The sequence below is a fragment of the Ursus arctos genome, unplaced genomic scaffold (assembly GCF_023065955.2).
Source record: "Ursus arctos isolate Adak ecotype North America unplaced genomic scaffold, UrsArc2.0 scaffold_2, whole genome shotgun sequence".
NCBI lineage: Eukaryota > Metazoa > Chordata > Mammalia > Carnivora > Ursidae > Ursus > Ursus arctos.
The window spans coordinates 8,803,891-8,827,717 of NW_026622874.1; the positions used below are offsets into that span (position 1 = coordinate 8,803,891).

The 23,827-nt window shown below is 42.2% G+C and overlaps 1 protein-coding gene across 5 annotated transcripts in view; it reads right to left on the bottom strand.

The window, feature by feature from the left end:
- DISP1 (dispatched RND transporter family member 1) overlaps positions 1-23,413 on the bottom strand; it is a 174,313-nt gene extending 150,900 nt beyond the window's left edge. For 3 of the 5 annotated variants that reach the window (XM_057315335.1, XM_026509474.4, XM_057315337.1), the window contains exon 1: positions 23,285-23,393. The gene's annotated coding sequence lies outside the window, so the exon portion shown is untranslated. Of the gene's footprint in view, positions 1-23,284 lie in introns of all 5 variants that reach the window. The other 2 variants (XM_026509467.4, XM_044387957.3) reach the window with 1 other exon arrangement.
- Between the last annotated feature and the right edge of the window lie 414 nt (positions 23,414-23,827).

A 23,827-nucleotide genomic window follows, 5' to 3' on the forward strand; every position in this document is an offset into this window, starting at 1 on the left:
GTACACAATTAGATATGACCAGACAGTTTTAAGAAACAAAAATGGTCTTTATGAAGCCACTGCTAATAAAATTCTCTTGGGAAAAAACTGGCCTGGTAATTGGCTCACATGTTTCCCAGCCTTATAGGTGAGTAAGAAATGTCACTTCCTAGGAGACCCAGGAAACTTAAAATATTTGGGGAATCTCAGGAAGAGAGGAATTCAGCCAAATCTATAGGTACTGAAGGCAAAATCTAGTGACAAGTTCCTGGCTTGGCTTCCTAGCCATGAGAAGCATTTAAATCTAATTTGAGAGTCCTCCTTAAAAGTTCTAGGAAGGCAAACTTAAAAATTTGAGTCTATCTGGTCAATCCCTGTTCTTGCTGCACTTGTGTAAATAATCAGGCCAAACTTAATGAGACCAGGCTTATTTTGCAAACTTTATCTTTGATAGACATGGGAGTGACTATAGAGAGAAAAATAATGTTTCAGCAGCTAATTGTATCCATCTTGGGGGTCTTAATTTCTACTCTTGTTTGTTGAGCTTAAGGTTTTGTTATCTACCTTATAAATTGGACTGGATCCTGAATTCGTCTGGCTTCCTCCGATATCTGGCTGTAATTCTCCAAATTAACATTTCCAATTTTTCTCCCGCCCTTCTGCGTTGGAAGCACTGAGAACCAATACCATCCTCTTCTTGAAGCCCTGCAAGCTGAGGATAGCTGACTTGATTTGAACATCTGAGAAATCGCCACAACAGACCACGTGTGAGCAACCTTCCTGCCTATAGCCATGTGGGCCACTCAGGAAGTTCACTGGAACACGTGGTGACCCCACAGAGACATTCAAACTGCAAACCAGGAAAATCTGTCCGATTGTCACTGCCTATCCTCACTCCACCATCTCAAAGATGCTTTGAACCCAACACCTAGAAATCTTAACTGACTGTCTTCTGGACTCAAAAACAGAGTTTAAAGTTTGTTCTAAACATTAATCTTTGTTTTTCTTTTGTCTCTCGAAAAATGTCCCTTCTTCAATGCCTGACTGCTCATACCATAGAGAGACCTAACGTAGGTGGGTACCTACTCCCACCTATACTACCACCTTCCTGAAATGAGACACAACTATTTGACAGGATTACCTCTTCCCTGGACTGAGACTGGTTCGGTGGGTTGTGGGACAGTCTACCAACTCGGGGTTTGGACTATGAGACTTCTTGGGAAAGTTTCACATGGGGGAATGACAGGGTTCAGGACATGCTACCCCAGAATACGGCACCTTAGCATGGTGACTATTATAAACTGAAGGAATTTAAGAAATAGCACATGCAGGAAGGCCTATTTGAACTTCCCCTGAAGTAGGTCGTAAGACCCTCAAATGAGAGGTACCCTTGCAGGATCTGAAGGAGCATACTTCTCTCTATAGATGGAGGGACACCAAGAAAACTCTCTTTTCCTCTGTTTACCACTTTCAGCTCATACTCCTTTTTGTCTTATTGTATTTTTCATTTTCTCTACACTGTTGATGAAACCTAGGATAAAAATCAGGTTTTAACCATTTCTTTGGTCTTCATTTCCTTCTGAAGCCTCTTGTATCACATAAAATTTGTATTACATAAATTTGTCATTAATTTGTCTTTTGTTATAGAGAACTTAGAAAGGTAGAAGGGAAATTGATTTTCTTCTTCCCTATAATAAAGCACCAGATGACTTCCAAAAAAAAAAAAACTTTTGAATACTGCCCTTTCTGGAGGCTTATACTGACTGTCCTCTTGAGGGAGAAAGAGAAAAGTCTGAAAACAGATCTTTTAATGGGGTATTAAGTATTGCTTTATATTGAATCTTATTCTGAGATGAACAGGAGCCAAGAATTACTTAATCTGAGTATCGATTGCCATGTGCAAAGCTCAGATAGGAGCAAATACTCTAAGAATATTTATAATATTAAGGCCGAAATTACCATGAACATGTCAAAACTTATTTGTATTGGAATTCTGCCAAGTTTTGAGAATTTACCTTCTTCAAGGGCCTCAGTAATCTTCAAAGAGATGATAACTGTACCTCATCAGTTCTCTTCATATTTTAGGCTCAAGAACAGTTTTTGGGGGGGACACCTGGGTGGCTCAGTTGGTTAAGCATCTGCCTTCAGCTCAGGTCACAATCCCAGGGTCCTGGGATCAAGTCCCACATCGGGCACCCTGCTCATCAGGGAGCCTGCTTCTCCCTCTGCCTGATGTTCCCCTTGCTTGTGCGCTCTCTCTCTCTCACAAATAAAAAAAATCTTTAAAAAAAAAAAAGTTTTTTTTATTAAAAGAAATTAGATGAATTTTCCTTGTATCTGTTTAAATTCATGTTTTTAAGTGAAAAAAAATCATGCATTATCAAAAATGGTGTCTGTTCTATTTTTCACCTATTCTCCTTATTTAGCAAAAATATTAGGAGGGCATCTAGAAGTAGAAAATAATTTTAGAGCAGTGTTTCCTATATTCTTCTTTATTTCATATAATCTTATAATACGGTTACCTACATAAGATATGTGTTTTCCTTGGCTCACTAAACACTGTTAAATACAATTTTAATGAGAAAGACGCTTAACCCATATATTTTTAACGGGTTATGGTTAACGTTTTATCAAGTTATTATTTCTGTAGCAGGCAGTGTTAATTCAATGTTGTTGGCAGTGGTTTTCAGTTTGTGCTAAGAGAAAAGATGAGCATTTGAAGGGAAACAGTTGCTTGCTTTTAAGTGGTGATGCTGAGTAATGACTAAGTACATTCATCTGCACAGTCAGTATCAACTCCAGACAGATTTTTCCGTGCCTTTTCCTCAAGTGGGTCACGTGATTTGGTGTTTATCATACCTTCAAGTCTCACAAACTATGGAACTTGACCATGAAATCAATCAGCTGCTTCAAAGGACTCTTTGCAAGCAGGTTTTATTTTTTTATTCTGGGGGCCAGGCCACTGCAATGAAGATTGTACATACATTGAGTATGTACATTGAAAACCTTTCTCCCCTTCCTTCACGTTCTTTAAAGTGAGTCTCAACGCACAGATTTCTACAGTACTGTCTAGGTGTCTTCTCCGAATGGTCCCTGCCACCAGCAGAGTTAGCTCTGTGTTAAGGCTAACAGGCCATTACCCAATAGTGTGTATGGCATTTTGTAGCTATCTTTTATAGATGACAAGTCAACATCTGAGATTGTAAGCTCTGCTCTTTGTCCTCTGATTTTAGGGGTAATGGGGAAGGAGCCTAATCTCTAAAGAACAGCGTCTAAGTTTGCGAAGAACCCACAAAGGTTGTTATGGCGGCACATGGAACTGACAATCTTCTGGATTTATATTCCTGCAAGGTTCTCAACATATGTTTCCTCTATAAATTGTTTGCGGGTCCTTTTTTCTTCTGCAGGAGATGTATACATATTATTTACCTTTAATATGTTGGCCTTCGATTGCACTAATGTGAAATGCTTCTCAGATGATTTTCTCAAAAACTGGGTTGTTTTAACATTGAATGTCGGCATTATTATCTGATAAGAGCTACCTCTCCATTTTAACTATTACTCAGTTTGGTGCTTATATGTATATACGCATACACATGTGAAATTATGAATCAGGCAATGATGTGTGAAATACGTGGCTGTTATTTTGGGGGCAGTAAGTTTATTTTTGGACAAAAAAGGTATTCTTAAATTTATTTAACAAATATATGCCAAATGCCCATGATGTGTACACACCTATATCTGATGCTGGCTAGAATTTATAAACAGCCATAAATTCTCATCCCTCTCTTCTATGATCCCACATGCTGTACTTGTTGAGTGTAAGCTCTGTAGTGATTCAGAAGAGATTATCGCAGAACGAGATTAGAGAAGACTTCACAGACATAATGACCTGGGTTTCAGTATTTCTTTTTAGACTAAATTTATATTATGCCCTTTTATAAATTTCTGAGAGTGCAGGACACCATGTTCTGTTAAATTGTAGACAGTAACTCAAAAGGCACATATCAGTCATCGGAAGCAGCTTCACTGAACAAAAGATAATTTCAAATTTTGAAAGGGTCACTTATTCTTTAAATTTACTTGGGTTACATTTGTATCCTTGACAAAGATAATAATCTTCTTAAACTAAATTGGAGTCATCTAGACTACAAGATACACCAATCACATCATATTCTCTCTGTCCTGGAGTTATCGTCTCCCCTCCAGCTTTGGTAATACTATTGATTTTAATTTTCCAATCCTGATGACCACACTATGCTATATGAAGTGGACAATGGGAATAAGTTGTTGTCTTGCAAATATTTAAAAACTTTTCCCAGGGGCACCTGGGTGGCACAGTTGGTTAAACGTCTGACTCTTAATTTTGGCTCAGTTCATGATCTCAGGGTCATGAGATCAAGCTCTGCACTGAGTGTGGAGCCTGCTTACGCTTCTCTCTCCCTCTCCCTGCCTATGCTCTCTCTCTTAAAAAAAAAAAAAAAAGAAAATCCTTTAAAATATCTCATCAGGTTTCAGAACAAACAATAAATATTCCTGGCAATACTGAATTCCACCCCCCTCCCTTATTTTTAACCAAAGGTAGACCTTTTTCAAGTGACTCTAAACTGATGAGCCTTTTATGGCTCAAATACGGACACAACCAGGCTTTCGCAAAGAGGTTACAGAAGATACAGGCCTCTCAAGATCCAGAGTCACCCCCAAAGACAGCCAAAAGAAAGACTAAGACAACACCCTTGAGAGGTGGCAATAGTGGGTAGAACATTAGCCACAAATGGGGTGCCACATCCCTGGAAACCCCAACCTGCAGCTGGCCGACTACACACACAAGTCCAAAAACCTGCATGCCCTGGCAGGGCTAAAGCCAAGCCAAGCTTTCAGGACACATGAGGAGACAGACAGGAGATGGGGCAGAACAACAGCTGTCCCTGGGAAGGAAAGGATCCGTAATGAATTGGTTACCCAAAACCAAATTCATGAGAGTCACAATTCAAAGATCTGATTTTTACAACTGTTTTTTCTCCTGCTAATCTGAATTTGGAAAGGAAGGGATAAAGACAAATGTTTCCCCTGCTGTCTTTAGTATAGACTGGGTACTACAGATAGAGATCTAGGGGAGCTGACTGTGGCAAGAAGTCTTACCATTCCTGGACTTTTATCAGTTTTCCCAAGATCCCATCCGCAGACTCCGGAGTGAGTGTGGTGCCCCAGCCATGCCCTCATGGTCACCAGAAACTGCAGGGGCGGAAAATATCTTTTCTCTCTCCCCTTCTAAATTTTGGCTGGGTGTCTGTAACAGAAGACAGAGTAACAAGAGAAAAGCATACTAATTTATTTAACATAAATTTTATATGACAGAGGAGCCTTCAAAAGGAAATTAAGACCAAAGAAATGTTTTTATACTAGGTATGACAAGGAATAGAGTCATGGAAAAATGTGATGAGATAAAGTGGTAAAATGGGGAAACTTAGCAAGGACTATTCACTCAAATTCCTCTTGACATCACTCCATCCTCAGAGATAAGGATGATCCCTTCCTCTGGGTTTAGGAAGGGCACCTCTCATGTGCGGATCTTATGACCTGCTTCAGGGGAAGGTTAGAAAAAGTCCTTCCTACACCTGCCATTTCTCAAATTCCTTCAGCTTAAAATATTCAACACGCCAAAGTGCCATATTTTGGGGTAGCATGTCCTCAACCCCATCATTCTCTTTCAAACAAGTTATTTCTGGGGCACCTGGCTGGCTGAAACAAGTTATTTCTTATGACTCTCAATGAAAGAGTTTTGCCAGTTAGTAAGAATGGGTATGTAAGTCCTCCCCCCACCCCCAGGTTCAATGCAAAACACTTCAATCAAGCACAACAATGTGGATTTCTTTGGCAATGTAAACCTGATGGCTGGAGAGCCCCTAAAAATGCTATATTATATACTTTCAAATTATTTTTAAAAGTATGGCTGAGCTAGCTATAAAGCATGAGAAATGTTCTAAGGCAGAAATGGTAAGAAAGCACAAATCTAGAGATGAGTTAGTTCTGAAACCAGCATGTCCTAGGGGCATGTGCACAGTCCTGGTGGCTAGAACTTGGAAGTGGGGAGAGAAGCTATAGGAAACAGGATAACAGGAGGCAAAACTGGGGGGCCTATGCAAGACGCAAAGCCAGAGCACAGCCTCTCCCACAGAAAGCTTTCAAGGTGAGATAAGGGGCACCTGGGTGGCTCAGTCATTAAGCGTCTGCCTTTGGCTCGAGGCATGATCCCAGGTCCCTGGGATCGAGCCTCGCATCAGGCTCCTCCGCTGGGAGCCAGCTTCTTCCTCTCCCACTCCCCCTGCTTGTATTCCCCCTCTTGCTGGCTGTCTCTCTGTCAAATAAATAAATAAAATATTTTTTAAATAAATAAATAAATAAAATAATAAATAAAGGGGAGATAAGTTAAAAACAATTCATCTTCTTGTCAATATATGCGAAAGAATGGTCAGAAGGAAGGAAAAAAAAGATAAATGCGTATGGGTAAATCTAAACACTGTGTTATTTCTGGGGTTAAAAGATCAAGTCCAGGGAGGCCTGGGTAGCTCAGTCAGTTAAGCGTTGGCCTTCGGCTCAGGTCGTGATCCTAGGGTCCTGGGAGTGAGTCCTGGATTGGGCTCCTTGCTCAGTGGGGAGCCTGCTTCTCCCTCTGCCTACTGCTCCCCGTGCTTGTGCGCACGCTGTCTCTCTCTCTCTCTCTTTCTCTCGCAAATAACTAAAATCTTTAAAAAAAAAAAAAAAAAAAGATCAAGTCCCAGAACATATAATACTAATAAAAATAGTTCGTATCAGGAAGAGATTGATCTTGGGTGCCTGGGTGGTTCAGTTGGATAAGCGGCTGCCTTCAGCTCAGGTCATGATCTCAGGGTCCTGGGATCGAGCCCCACAGGGGGCTCCCTGCTCAGTGGGGAGTCTAATTCTCCCTCTGTCCCTCCCCCCAGCTCATGCTCTTGTTGTATAAATATCTTATATTATTTATAATATAAATATCTTGTATATAGATTATTTTGTGAATTTAGAGACTATGCTCCAAAAATCAGAACGTTCAGTAAAAGCTTAGTGTCAAGTGTTTCCCAATAATAGTGTTACAAAGGTTGACTCTAAGGAGAAAATAATGTTAAAAACCCTTAGTTCAACAAGCCACATATGGATTATCTGTGCCCTCAGCCCATCCCTGCTTTAAACTGTTCCTGGCCGATTTTTTAAATTCTGAGTGGATTTTTTCTCTTCTACACAGGAGGCTTCCAGAACTTCCCCATCTGTACATTTTAGAGAACAGAAATTAATTTCCATACCTAAGAAACTTCAAATGACAAATCTGCCCCCCAAACTACAATATAATCCCAAATACAGTATGAATGCCTTAACTTTTTGTTCCAGTACAAAGGTTTGGCTACCCCCAACCTTAAAACAACGTGTCAAACAGTCAACAAGGTGACACAGTCCTCTTACCTGGAATAAAAATGCTAAAAGCTAAAACTGTTGTGAAAGAAACCAACTGGCAGCCACTAAAATTAAAGATGAAAAGTTCTATTTGACTAGAAATGGAAAAGCCTGTATGTATACACAGACTCTGAGAGGGCGTTGTGGACTTCCAGGAGTAGAAAGCATAAACAGAGCTGACGGTGTATAAAACAGAAGGCATCAGGGCTTGCTGTCCAGCGGAGTAGTTAAGGGCTGTGGCCCTGAGGTCAGGATGCCTGGATTCAGATCCCAGCCCTGATGACGGTATAACGCAGGCAAGCTATTTAGCTTCCACACAGGTCAGTCTCTATCTGTGAGGCTGGCAAGACAGCCCTTGATAGGACTGCAGTAAGGATTAAATTCGATATGACAGAGTAAAAGCCCTTAGCACAATAATCGACACACGGTAAATATTTAATAATTGTGAGTTAGCTATGGAATTATTATCCTATTTCTAATACTATTTTATAATACCACACTACCAGAAGTGTCAAAAAGCACCTTAAGCAGTGGTTAAATATATTTCAGTTATTCCCTGATAGTAGATAATCCTAACGCCCATTATACAGCATTCGGCAAACACAATAACCAGATCCAATGCCAAAGAGCCACAAATTAAATAATTAAAAATTATTAAGGCATAACAGTGGCCACTAACCTGCTCACTTGAGCCCAGAGATCTGATTACTAATAATCAGGTTACAGTATTAAGAGACTAATGAAATTTTTCTATAATATATGCTGCTGTGGTCTTGAGAGGCAACCATATAAAACCATAATAAAGTCAAAAAGAATCAAGAACCACCAACTATTCTGTGGCCACAGCCATTCAATATGCCCACCTCACAGCCTGAGCAGCTGGGGGACGGCATCAGCGACAGGAGGCCAATCACAACAGCTGAGTTCCGTGGGGCGAGCACCCACAGCAGATAATTCTAAAAGTGTGGTTTGCATTTGACCCTGACAGCCTAAGAAAACCTAAGCAGTCTCAGGGAAAGTAACACCTACATCCAAAACCTACAACTCGGGGACGAAAAGAAAAGACTCTTAAGAAAGAATGGATTCTTACACCACTCCCCGGGGCAGAAACTATTTGAGACTGAACTGTGAACTGGCAGCTACCACCATCAATATCCCCAGAGCCAACTCCTTGAGCAGGAATCTAATAACCACTTACTCGGTAGCCACTAATTTACTCTTCGTTTCAAAGCAGCTTTTTATCTTGGTTTTAAAAGAATGAAAGTGTCTAAAATTCTCTTTGCAGCAAATGGAAATGCATTCCATCATTACCCCCCATTATCCTTTTCAGCTGGCAATAACTTGTAGTTTTAAAGCAGAACAACAAAAAAGAGTTTGGGCGATGCTCGTCAAAGCTTGGATTCCAGCCCTGCCCTGCAGCCCGCTGTAATTTGAGAAAGTTCCTGCTTCACATTCCAAAAGAAATTCATTCTTCTGTGAACAGCCCTCTACATTAACTGCCACCTCTCTTTGTGTCACTGTTTTTATCCGTGCAGCAAACATTTTGTAAGCATTTACTACATTATGGTTCCATCCTTGAAAGAAACATTTATCCTTAACACCCTGATTGCATTTCACAGACGTTTAAAGTACAACAAATGGATCACAAACACTACTGTGAAGTTTGTGGATGTTAAAAAGAATTCTAGAATCAACATGCTGCTCACACTCTCCAGAAAGTACCTGAGGGTAGGCGCCAAATTTAAGGCTCTTTTGAAACATAGAGGAAAACAGTGTACAATCAAAAGCAGACAGGCTTTAGAATTAGCTCCACCATTTGTAAGTGTTATAAATTTAGACAAATTACTTAGTCTCTCCAAACTTTGGTTTCCTCACCCAGAAAAGAAATATAAATATCTACCTTAAATAAGGCTGCTGCAAGGGCTGAATCCAATGTGTATTAAATGCCCAGTACAGTGCCAGGCATATAGTATATGATCAATAAATAGAAGCCAGTGTTATTAGAGACATTTTCAACAGGAGGAACACATTTAGTGGTGACTTGTACTCTTTGGTGGAAAAAATTCATCATGTCAACAGAATTTATTATTACTGTTCTAAAAAGACAAAGTGAAATCATAAGCTTCACGGGAGAACCTGTAACTTGATACCATAAATTAGTAGCATTTACCTTATGGCAAGGTGGAAGACAGGAACCTGCAATTAAGAAGTGAGTTATATTTTATAAGAAGAGTATTTAAACAAACAAACAAAAAAAACAAAAAACAAAATGAATGTAGTGAGATTACAAAGGAAGGACCTAAAGAAGGAAGAAAGTCAAAAAGCAGCTATACCGATTTGTCAAGTGGAGAAAGGTCCTGTCTCTCCCCATTATCCTTTCTCCTCTTCTCAACTCCTCTAGGGAAGAAATATGTTCTCTTGGAAACCGGGAGTCCAAAAAAAGGAAGTCTGAAGAGACGAAGTAAACAAGCAATCTCTATGTATTAAACCACATACTAACACTTTGGACTAACAGGCTTTTGTTTGGTTTTACGAATTTCACTTTAAAATACATATCCAATTTAAATAATGTATCTTAGGAGTAGGTCTATCAGTCATCCACGCTTCCTCTGAATTAACATAACCAAATAATTATGGATCAGCTATCAGTTATGAGGGAAATGGGAGATTTCACTGGGGGGGGGGGAGAGGTTAAGGTACAAAAGAGAGAGAAATGGGTGATTCTAAGGCACGTGGCACCTGTGAGATGAGAAAGCACCATTACCTAACGGAGGACACAGCAGAGCAGGGGAAAGAAGAGTCTGTGTACCGGCGAGGGTGTACTGGCGGCCCAGGAACAAACGCTAATAGTCAACAAAGCCCCTCCTCTGGCTTCTTAGGGGCATTAATGCCCGGCCTATTTCCCTGAAAATCACGTGCTACTGCAGATTACCAATATTTATCAACTCTAGGACTATGAAACAGGATACCACGTAATGTGAAATGCTGGGGTCTGCAAATACAAAACTGTTCTACATTATGATCAAACCATAGAAAAATGATCATTCAAAGATTAATGTTCATTTAATCGCATCATTTTTTTAAAAAAAGCAGTTAGAGGTCACTCAAATGAAACATTCACATTTACTTCTTTGCCCTGAAGGCCTCTTTCAAGATTTTCTGAACTCCTTTTGCTTGGAAATGCAGAAATGCAGAAATTTCTCAATTTAAATTTAAACCCAGCATACAGACCTGTGCAGAGATGCTCTTGTCCAGCCCTAAGGGTTCCAGAGAGAACCCTACTCAACAGATGTTCGAGTACCAGCAAGGCTCCTAAGAATGAAACTAAACACTCCAGGCTACTCTGTTCTGAGCAGGAGCGAAATGGCTCCCGGGTCTGGTTCAGAAATAATCACACTGTAAAGTTGAAGCAGATACTCTATGCCTCATATCTAGTCATCTCAAATTTGATCCCATACACTGAAAAATTCTGTTATTTGACTACTATGGAGTCTACATCCATAAGTGCTTTTATATCTTAAGATGCAATTATCAGAGAAAATGTCTTTTTAAGTCAGTTCTCTTTGGAGCTGGCCTCCACTGAAATACTTCATTTTGTTTTTTACTCAAAACCTGAAGGAAATAACCCTTTGAAGAGGAACGAGAGAAGTTGCTTCAAAATCCCGCACCTTCACTCCCCTTTCCAACTGTATCTTCCTAGTTATAGTCCAAAGTGCAAAAAAAGTAATAAAATTAATTGGAAATAATGCCATAGTTAAGTACATCATTTCAATTTGATGAGATGAAATTTGCAATTGAAACACACCCCTCCCCCCCAAAAAAGGGCATTGCTTATTCAAAAAGACCAGGCCTGTTGATCACAGAGCTGAAGAAGTCTATACGGTCAGAGATATGTACCCGCCTGGAAATACTAAACCTGAAATAAGAAACCATGCTCAACAGCTGTGGGTGGGCATAAAGTAGATGCAATGAGTGAACCTAAAAGAAGGGGAGAAAGAAAAAGGTCCTCACTCTAGTGATAGCTTCTGGTAAGACCCTCAGCCAGCTGCCAGGATACAGTATATAAATGCTATCATTTTTGAGTACTACAAGCCGGGCATTATGCTAACGAGCACATTACATTGTCTCCTTTACTCCCTCTAACAACTATGTGCAGTGGGTATTAATATGATTATTTTGCAGGTAAGGAAGTAAACTCAGATGATGCCCAAAACCCTGCAACCTTCTAAAGGACCCACTGACATCCTAGAATGTTTTCGCTACGCCCCATGGAATCCTTACAATCCCCTCTTGGGGGATTTGCAAACTCCAGGTCTGTGCTGCTTGGAGAGCACTTGGGTCCCAACAGCTCCATGTTTCTCTACTAACCTCCTCACGAAAGAAAGCTCTCCCAGCAACTTCTTCCGAACCACACGTTCTCCCAACTTGAGGTCTTCTGGAATATCCCCTGGGAATCATCTGATGGCTAGCCCGTACTTACTTGTGAAATCTCTCCAGGCCCTATGGGTATCCCACGTCGCTGTGGCCCTAAGTGGATATGCTGTCCACCTGTACACAATGTGGGACACACCCACTTCTCTCTGCCCACCCTCCCCCCAGTGTCACCGAGTGGCCTGAACATCACCTCCATTCTCCTAACTATCAATTCATACGCAATCCCTTAAGTAGGTACTCAAAATCACCCTCTCTTCAGAAAACCCCTTTACTAGCTTCACTTCCCTGTAATCACTCTGGTAGCAGAAGAGTACTGGATTAGATCAGATCCGGCTTCTAATGATGGTTCTTTTATTCATCTGTGTTACCTGGACAAATCACTCCACCTTCCTGGGACTGCTTTCTCAACCACAAATGAGGAGAATTTGACTAAATAAGCTCAAAACTAATTCTCACCTCTAAGAATTTTTTATGGAAAAAGGCTAGCTAGCTATAGCATTAACTTATAAAAAACAAAAAAAAAAATTGTTATAAAATTTTTAAATTATTCAAGGCACCCTAAATTTAAAAAATTAATACACAACATATAAAAACCATAAAAAAGAGAACTTTTACATTTCAAAGGGTGACAAGGTTGATTTAATACCAATAATAACATCCATGACAAATAGATATCTGGTCTCTGTTTAAGTCCCAGTGACTGTCTTGCTCAGGACAGTTCCCATAATTAGACTCTTCTCCAAGCTAGAGAGTGTTTCTCCATGAGGGACATCCGTTTTCTATTCTTTATTTGACACATGAATGAAGACCCAGGTAATCCCTTACAGACTACTGGTCTACGAATATAGACGTTCTAATCTGTACTCACTATGCAATACTTTAATATACCAAACATGTTTTAAATACTGTGATAGTTGGTCTCATGGGTGAACCTGGTTGGGCTACAGGACTCAGTTAATTAATCAAACATTAACCTAGGTGTTGCACAGAAGGTATCTTGTAGATGTGGTTAATATCTACAAGAAGTTGACTTTAAATAAAGGAAATTACCCTCGACTGAGTGGGTGGGACTCACCTAATTAGCTGTAGGCTTAAGAACAAAAACTGAGGTTTCCCAGAGAAGGAACTCTGCGTTGAGACTGGCAGCATCAACTCCTGCCTGACATTCCAGCCTGTCAGCCTGCCCTATGAATTCTGGACTTGCTAATCCCCACAACTTTATGAGCCAATTCCTTAAAATAAATCTCCTTTGAAACACAAACACACACACACACACACACACACACACACACACACACACACACTGGCTCTTTTTCTCTGGGGAGCCCTGACCAAGACACCAACATACTGAAAGACTCAGACTGGTATTTTTTTTTTCTTTTTTGAATAAGGGTTAACAGATGTCTGTTTCTTGTAACCTCTTTAAAATATTAAAGTCTTTTTTAAATGAGAAAGTATTTCAAGTAAGTGCTCAGAAGGTTACTTTGTTAAGTTAGTACTTCCCGCTCAATGCCAACAAACCAGCAACACTGCTCCATCACTGTGTCTTTCTTTACTAAAATACATAGGAGGGAAAAAACAGTGATAGTGCCTACATGGAATTTTTAAGCTCCAAAACTGATTTCAGAAGAGTGTGAGATTCCATTTTTTTCTCACTGTCATGGCTTTGAAAGTATTTCCTCACTACCAGTTAGTGTAACATCACGGTGGGAAAGTCAACCATCAGCCCAAACTCAGAAACTGAGGAACCATACAGAACAGATGGAGACCTGCCCTACTTGGTGACATTTACAAAATCAAGCTGAGAATTCTCCAGCTCTCGTTTTTATTGTTGATCCATCAGTTGGTGAATCTTCGGTGCTACGGTGACATAGAAAAAGATTTCCAAATCACCACACACAAACACAACTACTAAGGATCTATGAATCACACACTTAGTGACATCAGTTCATACATTTGGTGTCATTCAAAAAACATGATACATGACAACTAGAAACTGGTTCTGTAAAGACGCCAGCAGTGGTTAGGCCTTGCAGGCCACTACTCACACCTCTGTTACTGTCACTCCAAAGCAGCCAATGACAATCCATAAATGGAGAAGCATAGCTGTATTCCGACACAACTTTATTTACTAACACAGGCCATAGTTAGCTAGCGTGGGGGGTGTAGTTTGCTGTCCCCTGCCGTATACTCAGAAAATCACCCAGCTGGAAAAGCCCCTGGAAATCACATGGTACAATATCCCACCCGATGCCAAAATACCTATAATAACATCCATGACAAATAGATATCTGGTCTCTAAGTCCCAGTGAGTGTCCTGCTCAGAACAGTTCCCATAATTAGACTCTTCTCCAAGCGAGACAATGTTTCTCCATGAGGCACATCAAGATTTTGGGATGGGATATTTTCCTATTGTGTAGCACTGCCCAAAGCGCTGTGGGTCATTTCGCATCCCTGGCTCCCAAACACTAAATGCTAACTACACACACATACACCCGTCACTGTGACAACCAAAAACTTTCCCACAGATTTCCAAATCCCCTGGGGTGGAGGTGTTGGCACCCAGTGGGTCAAGATGCACTGAACTGTATCAGTGATGGGAGTACATGGTAGGTGTCCTATGCAGCCATTCCCCCTTCTACTTATGGCAGACAGAACTAATAAATCACAATATTCTTTAGTACCGAGGTTGGACTGTGCTTCAAATTTTTAACACAATGTTCAAGACAACCATCACTAATAAATCATAATTGTGATGTTAGCACATATTTGTTATCCCTAATCTAAAAAGAGTTCTACATACACACTCTGAAAAGAAACTGGCTTCCTCTTTATAAGGCTGAAACATAATACAGTTTAATTTTAAAACCTAAGGGGAGTTGTCAAAGTCTGGTTTCGAGAACGGCTGAGGGGCACTGATTGCACCAGGCGGACGGAAGCCAGGAGTGCAGGATGTGCGGCAGCCCTGGGCACGGCTCACTGCTGCACCACTAGGTCATCCTGCGTCCTACCTGAGTGTTGAATGTCCCACCAGAAACACACATGGACGGAAAACCTGTTTAAATCATCTGAGCCAGAAAAACACAAATTATCTTGTTCACACTTTTAATCATCACTAAATTTTCCCAAAATGTAACTGCTTTTCAGAGCCAAGGCGAGACCATACCTAACTGTTGCCTGACTCTGACCAAGTTGCTCACCATTTCGGGCAGTGATCTCAATGACAGCACCAGCACTCAGGGTATTTAAGTACAACCGAGCTGCCCAGGTCTGCACGTGTGACTGTCTCGGTCAGTGATTCTAGACACGGCTGCAAAACACTGACCATCTGGAACGTATTATATTAAAAATACATGTTTAAGTGATTTCACTTTTGTACCTCCTTTCCATCATAGTAAGAGATTCTGTTCACTTCTTTGCCATCAGGTTTGTAAGTACAGTATATCTATGAATTCATTTCAGGATCCTAAAAGAGGAATTATAAAATACTTGTTACAAAAACAGAGTGTTGGATCCAACAGGTTAAGAACAATGGTCTAAAGACACCTTTTTTTTTTTAAGATTTTATTTACTTATTTGACAGAGAGACAGCCAGTGAGAGAGAGAACACAAGCAGGGGGAGTGGGAGAGGAAGAAGCAGGCTCCCAGCGGAGGAGCCTGATGTGGGGCTCAATCCCAGAACGCCGGGATCACACCCTGAACTGAAGGCAGACACTTAATGACTGTGCCACCCAGGCGCCCCTAAAAATACCTTTTTGGCCAAATTTCCCTAACACAGACGCCAATCTCGTCCATACCCTGGAAACAAAGGTAATGCACTTCAAGGGTTCAAAAGCGACTTTAACTGGCTACTTTACAGATAAACACTAGCTCTCACAATATAGGTGCGGTTTCTGTATGTCCTGCCCTCTGTTGAATAGAATACATGAGAAAGGGCCGTGAAAGCCTAGTGCTGAGGACCTCTCAGTCCCCCAGCTCACTGTCGCTGTCTGTCTCCGCAAGGACTTCTACCTGATGGTAAAGGGAACTGCCAGTGATTAACAGTCAGTGAAAGAGCCCTGCTGTCACTGAGGCAGCTGCCCTTGCTCACCAGACACGAAGACTATCCTCACTGAGTCCACTTTCCCCATTAAGTTATGTTCCTGAGATCTGTCCCTACTTCACACAAAGCAGGCCCTATAACAGCATCGACAGAACAGCATGTGACCAAGCACCGAGAGGGCAGAAATACCCACCATCCACACTGGCTGATGTGGTGACCCCGTGTGGCATGCGAGCCTTGGCCTGGAGGTTTAGTGTGACTGAAGAAATGCACTTTTCAGGTAGCCTCATGTGACCGCTAACTCCGGTAGTGGGCAGCACACAGCCCTGGAATACCAGAGCTGAAAAGGGGCCTGGAGGCCATGTAATCCAGCCACTCTTCCCGCAGGGAACAGACTTCCACAATAGGAATCAGGAAGCGGCAGCTGAGAGGGGCTTACCTGTCACGTTTGGGGTAACACTGGGGGAAACAAGAACCCTGATGGGATCGACCCCTTAACTTTTCACAGGACAGGACGTTTCTGAGGCCACCAGTCAGCCCATTAGCGGCACAGCTACTTCCAGCACCCAGGTATCCTGAACTCGGGTTAGGGCTCCTCCTCTTCCTCTCCCGTTCTGCGCCTAACTCAATGAAAACTCAATTGTTTCATGTCTAATTCCCCTAGTAAATACAGAATTAATCTCACCAACTGATAGATGTTCCTCAAGTCTAGATTTAGCTTTAAACCATTTTAATGTTAAAAATATGGAGATTTAAAAAAACTAAGATTTGAACTAAAGCTTAAAAAATGAGTCTATATAAGAGATTACTAGTTTGGGATTTAAAGGTTTGACATTGACTGAAAATGAAAATAAGCTCTAATACAATCTATGTCGATTTACATATGATCCATATGCATAATGATATATCTCCATTACAATAATGGACTGAGGCCATTGGCAAGCTTAGTTCCCAAGAACATTAATTACCATTTCCCTCTGTAAGCCTTTCTTTTAAATCTTTTATAGTTCATGGCAGTTTTTAAGTCTGGATAAGTTTAGAGTATGGATAAGAGTTCATATATAGTTCAAAGACTAACTCCCAGCAAAATCATGCACAAAAGAAATGGCAGGTCCCAGATACTTCTTTAAACCAAGTTTTCAACTACTCCAGGTTTAAGTGGTAGCCTTCCGTCTGGAGGGCTGGGAGAGAGCCAGGTATGTGGAAGCACAATTCCAATGATTTGTTTTCTCCATTCTTCAGAGACACACATGTGAAAGTGAGTGGTAGGGAGCAGAAAACCCAACACAAACTTTGGGATGGCCTCTAAGTAATTCTTGGGTCTCCAAGGGAATAAGGGCACCACATCCAGAGAGCCATCACTTGTCACATCTCTGCAGAAAACCTGGCATAAAATTACCCACAGAAGATCTGCCTCTAAGCCCTATGAGGAACATGAGCTATGTAGCTATCATCAATCCAAAGCCAGCCCTGGCTCCACGCAAGCTTGAAGAGGTCAGTATTATAAATCTAAGAGACAAAGCTGAAAAGGATAAGCGAGTAAGAAAACTGAGACCAAAATAGATCACTACAGGGTGAAATGCTGGACCTCTGAGACCCAGGCAGGATCAAATTTAACAGGAATAAATGTCAAGTCTTGGGATTCAGTTCAAAAACCATCTGCATAGGTACAGGAACCAGACTAACAGATTTCCCATGAAAATTTGGGGGGCTTTGACTTACCAAATGCTTAATATAAGAGCAAGATGTGTCCTCTTAAATGTTAATGTAATTTTGGACTTCAATAATATTGAACGTGCAGTAATAGAACCTTACAGGAAGTAACGGTCCCCCCCCTTTGCTGCCTTGATCATACATCTAAAATAGCGTAGACAATTATGGAAGCCATATTTTCAAGATACTGCCAACCTAGTGCAGCCAGAATAGTATGATCAGGATGGTGAGAGATCTAGGTAGTGGCAATATTTAACTTGAGAAGAGACAGTTATCCTTAAATACGTGACAAAATTTTACATTGCAAAGAGAACATAGATCTTCTATGTTGCTCTGGAAGATATAACTAAAACGAATAGATAAAAACCACAATAGGTAATCCGGATCTGTTATAAGTAAAAAAAATAATCTTATAACTGAAGCCTCCCAACAATGAACCACGGCTGATTAGAAAGAGGTGAACACCTTGTTACTCTAAGTTTTCCTGCAGGGGCCATAAATACTCCGGGAAGGGAAGAGTTATAAGAGTATCCAAATTAGGTAGAAGATTGGATTAAATGACTACTACCAGTCCACTCTAATCCTGCAATGATACTATGTTAAGTGAAGAAGAAAAAGATGAAGTAGAGTCAGCGCTTTCTTCCCTCCCACCAAGTTCAGCGAAAAGATAGAAGAAACAAGAAAGCCAAAGGGAATATGTTCAAAAATATGTGATACAGAAGGACTTAAAAGTGAAATGCAGAATAAGTAAATCAGGATAAAGGGTATACGGATTTAGGGTTAGAAGAATGGGGGGTGCATTCCAGGTCCAACACAGCCTAGTTCCAGAGGACATCAGGCAAGTCACCAAACCTTTCTATAGCTCAGGATTTCCATCTCTGACAAGTGATCCTACCTGTCCTGCCCTAAGAACCAAGTGACTAGATAAGAGAAGCTCTCCGTAAATAATTTACACATAAATGATCAGTCATTAGTCTACGTTAGTCAGACTCTTCCAAGCTCTGCTCACCACACATTAAAAAGGCTATGAAAACCCTAGAATCTTGAAAGATCAACCAACATAAGGCCCTGTGAATGGACAAAAGACATAGAAAGAATATTTCTAGGTAGAAATCCTAAAGGTATAAAAATAGTCTTATCTGAGGTGTTAACAAGGTATTTATTACAAAACAGGTTAAACTTGCTTAAGAAGGATATTAACTGTTTAGCTGTTTTCAATAACCAAGTACTAGAGATTAAGAGGAGGCAGACTTGGGGTGCCTGGGTGGCTCAGTCAGTTGAGTGCCTTGATTTGACTGAGCCAAAATCCTCTTGGTTTTGCCTGTCATGATCTCAGGGTCCTGAGATCAAGCGGGCTGCAGCTCTGTGCTCAGAAGGGAGTCTCTTGGAGATTCTCTCCCTCTGCTCCTTCCCCCTTGCATGGTCTCTCTCCCTCTCAGTTAAATAAATAAATCTTAAAAAAGAAAAGAAAAGAAAAGAAAAGAAAAGAAAAGAAAAGAAAAGAAAAGAAAAAGAAAAGAAAAGAGGCAGACTTGAATGAATGTAAGCAAGATCAGGTAGGTCTTAGAAAGAACATTTACATGCTTCTTTTGAGATCAAATGAAAATGTATAAGCCACAAAGCAACAGACAGACATAGGAATTATAACCCTGGTCAGGATGATGAGACTTTGGAAGAGACTATGGAGGTCTGGAAATCAAAGCGCACTGGTCGTGGACTGGTCAACATTCACCGCCCTTCGGTGAGTCAGATCAGACTGTCTACCAACATACTTTCTAGCACTAGCACTAGCACTGCGTGAATTAGAGCCAATCAATTAACTGTTTGTTAGGAAAGAAAAATAAAGTTAGCAGGTCTATTTGGGAATATATTTCACGTGAGCATTCTACCTGGGGCACCTGGCTGGCTGGGTCAGAAAAGCATGTGACTCCTGATCTCGGGGTCCTGAGTTCAAGGGCCATGTTGGGTATAGAGATTAAACAAAAAAAAAGCATTCTTGTTCTTAAGTGATAAAGCAAATGGGGTAAAATGTTAATAGGTGAATCCAAATAAAATGTATACAGGTGGTTCCTTGTACTATTTCCATTTTTGCAACATTATTCAATCACTGTGAAAGAGTCACCACTTAAAGTTTAAAATATTAGGTGTTGACTCTGATAGTCCTTATCTACGTAGTCCTTAGCTCTCATGGTAAAGTCTAGAACTTGATAACGCATCACTTCCTAGGGTCTGCCCTACGTCCTCCGCTTTAATTAAGGCAAGTTCACTCACATATACTCCCTGGTCTTCTCATCAGTCTCCACGCTTTCTTCTTCTCAATATTGAAAATAAACACCAAAGCTAAAATAAACCTCAATATTTATTTTTTTATTCACATTTCAACCTCTTCCCTCAAGCCTTTCCATGATTCCTAATTACCACGTAAACTTTTGACTTCAAGAGCCTCTCCCAGGTCATTCTCATGGAAGTGGGAGAAATAGCAGAGATTTCTCTTTCTGCCCCCTGCAGGCAAGTAAAGGAGTGCATTGTCTGTAGGGTACTTTACCACAATAAAGCCAACTAAGTCTTTCTGCTCTTTATTATCACCAAGCACTGGCAATTCTAAACAATGTCAGGGCTAAGGTACTCCCACCCACCAGAGACAGCTCCCACCACCACCTCTTAACACGTTACCAGTAATGGCTGCCTCCCCCACATCTTTTATTTGACAGTTTTTCTTTTCATGAGGATCTCAAAGTAAAGCAAACCAACAAAGAAAAGTAGTAAAAGAGCAAAGACTAATGGCAATCAGTGTATTTTCTGTAGTATCTCCAACTGCATCATTTTAATAGGAAAGTTCGTGTATAAGGTGATGCCGCACTCTAAGCAAAACTAAGTAGAGTCCATTTATACAATCCGACCCATTATGATTTAGAATTAAAACTATTTTTTAAACAATAATAATGTAAACAAATGGTTCACAGCCATAACGAAGTGTCTGGAGGGTGGAAAATTTGCCAAGATTTATGGGTTCAGACTTGGGAGAATGAACAAGGCTACAGCAACAGGACTGCAGCGCTTTTGGCCGCTCTGATCCCAAGTCACGCTGAGGCCAGGTCACCTTAGTCACTGAGAGGAAAGGTCTAACTCAGCAGAAGAAAAAGGACGGAAGTCCTACTAAAAGAAGGGGTGGTCATGCCTTGGTCAACCTGGTTGACGGCCATTACAGAGAAGGCAGCTGGGTGGTAAGACAGCAGAAAATTAACATTCTCCTTGGAATCTCCCTGTCCAGAAGCAGTATTCCTCAGCAGTAACAAGTTCTCCTGATTCCATCAAATGGCAGGGAATGCCTTTCTAACTAGGCGGTACAGATAACTGAGAATGGACTCTTTAATTATAAAACTGACAATCAGAGAGCACCGAACCAAAAAACTCAATATAGCAAACTACTTCATATATTACCAACAGGTGATGATGGAAAACAGACTGTGTAAATAGGTGTAAACAAAAACAGAGTTTGGGCTATCACTGTTTTAGTAGTTCTCACAAAGCACAGATACGTATTTTGCCACAGCAGAAACAAAAAGAAATCATAAATCCGTAAGAATAACTAGTAATTTGCTGCACCCTCATAAACAATTTCCACTATTGGTTAAACTGTAGAATGTATCTAAATCCTACAGAATAACACATAGGTTTTATCTATAAAAGCTGAAAAATTTACTCAATTAGGACAAAGAACAAAAATTCCAAAGATTATCCAGAACACAGAGCAATCAAATTTCAAATATAGCATTCAGACATGTAACTAGAAACCTGCCACAGAAGGCGAGCTCTTGTGTTTCAAAAACAAGCATTTCCTCTACCCAAACTAAAGTCTAAAGATCTGCATACTTTCTCAAGTACTTTATCTCCCAAAAGCCAAGGGAAAGGGGGAAGAATACATTTTTTAAACCAAGATTTTATGGAAAATTCAGGACATGCCTTATCAGAAAAATAATACTGTCTAATTTAAAGACATGAGATTAAAATATATATAGAAATGTACACAGTGGTTAATTCAATAACTATAAAAAATCAGTGTCATCTTTTCATTTTCTAGTTCGAGAAATTATTCAGGCTTTCCACTTGTAAATATCCCTTGTGTCCCTAAATATAAGGAAATCACAACTATGTAACTCAAGCACAGACTTACAAGTGCATCAGGAGTTTATACTTGTTACTAATATTATAATTTGAAATCTGGAGGGGAGTAGATCGTAACTGTTCTCACCACACCAAAAAAAAAAAAAAAAAGATGATGATCTGTCATCAGCTTGACTGTGTCGATCATTTCACAATGTATATCACACTGCAGACCTTACAGAGATACAATTTTTATTTGTCAAGTATACCTCCATAAAACTGGGGCTGTGGGAGGAATTTATAAGCTAGCAAGACACTAAAGCACCAACAAATATAAAATATTCTAGTTTATGTAGTAATTAGTGCAAGCGAGACCACCAAATCAGATCCAAAAATCACCTGCACCAATACAGTAATTTGAAAAATAAAAAAGTTAAACACTTAAAATAGCAAACACCTGCAACAAGCAAGGGCTCATCAGACATCACCCTCCACCAACCACAATGTGATGGCTGTCCCTAGCTACCCTGCCCAGCCTGCGTACCCGCTGCTCACAGCCAGGAGCCTCTGTAATTACACTTACGAGAGACACTACACGATGTAGATGGGGAAGCGCACATTAATTGCAGCCAATAAAACATATATACAACGCAGACAATAACTGAAATTAATAATGATTACCTCCGGTAATGTTATAACAAGACCACACTAAAGAAAACTGAATGTGTATGTAACAACAGATCTTGGGTCATTAGTATCTGTTAACACGCTGTCAATGGCAACGTAGCAGAAATAAAACCTAAGTAAATTCTTAGGAATTGGTCGAAATTCGCTGCAGGCTTCGGTAAAGCTTTGCTTTCTGGTTAAACCAAGAACTGAAGCAAGAGGCTAACTCTTGGTAGAAACGTGTCAGTTAAGCAGAACCCGAGTGAGTCCCACTGCAGCTGTGAGGCATTCAGGAGCTCACTGCACGACGGAGGCGATGAGACAGCCCGGACTGCTGCCCGCTCGGGGTCTCAGGGGCGCCTGGCCGGCGCAGTCGGGGGGTGGGGGTCCCGGCCCCACCGCGGGGGCAGACGACTACAAATCATACGTGACCTTACGGGTCTGACAAAGAGAGCGGCACAAGTGGCCCGGGGCAGAGGAGAGTCCACGTTTCCCCAGGAATGCGAGCTCTCCTCCCGAGACCCGCACAGGGTGAGCACACACACACACGCCCCGGGTGCCAGCACCACCTGGCAAGGGGGCCCTACGAGCTCGGCGTACAGCAGCGGGAGGCTGGCCACCTTCCCGACCCTCCGCGACCCCCGGACGACGGCTGACCCTCCCCGCCAGCCCCCTGCGCCGCCCCGCGGCCCGCCTCGTCCGGGCCCCCGCCCTCCGGAACGCACCCTCTGACGGGGGTCACCCGCGCCCCCCACACCCCTCACTACTGCCCTCGGGGCTACCCGCGCCCGCGGCCCCCGACCGTGCTCGCCTCCCTCAAGCCCGGGACCCCGGCTCGCCCTCCGCCCCCGCTGGGTGCCCCGGCCGCCGCATCCCTACCCGGTCTCCCGGTCCCGCGGCGCGGCGCCGGCGGGGCCAAGACGCGCCCACTGAGGAGACGGGCGCCTGGGACGCGCCAGCCCCGAAGCGGACCCGGAGCCGGCTTCCGCCTCGCGCCGGAAGGCGTCTGAGAGCGGGACCGGAAGTCCCGCCCCAGTCTCGGGGCTGGAAGGTGGCGAGGGCGGAGGGCGGCAAGGATTTCACCGCGGCCTCCCCTCCCCAGGCGCTGTCTCCCGCGGCGGCGGCCGGGTCGGCCCGCGTGCCTTGTGCGCCGGCCGAGCACCTCAGCCTGGCGGGAGGTCACACACACGTCCGCGGGCTGGGCACAGTGCTGGCCGGGAGCGGGGCTGTGCTGCGGAGGGGCGCCGGGCCGGGGGCGGGAGGTGATCTGCGCCAGCGATGGCTGCTAGCTGACGGCCGGACGAGGCGAGAGTGCATGCCAGGGAGAGGGGCGCCCGAGACAGCCCGGCAGCTGGGGGGAGCCGGGGGACGGGGGGTGCACCGTGGAGCTGGGGGCGCATCGCGGGACCCGGGGCTGCTCCG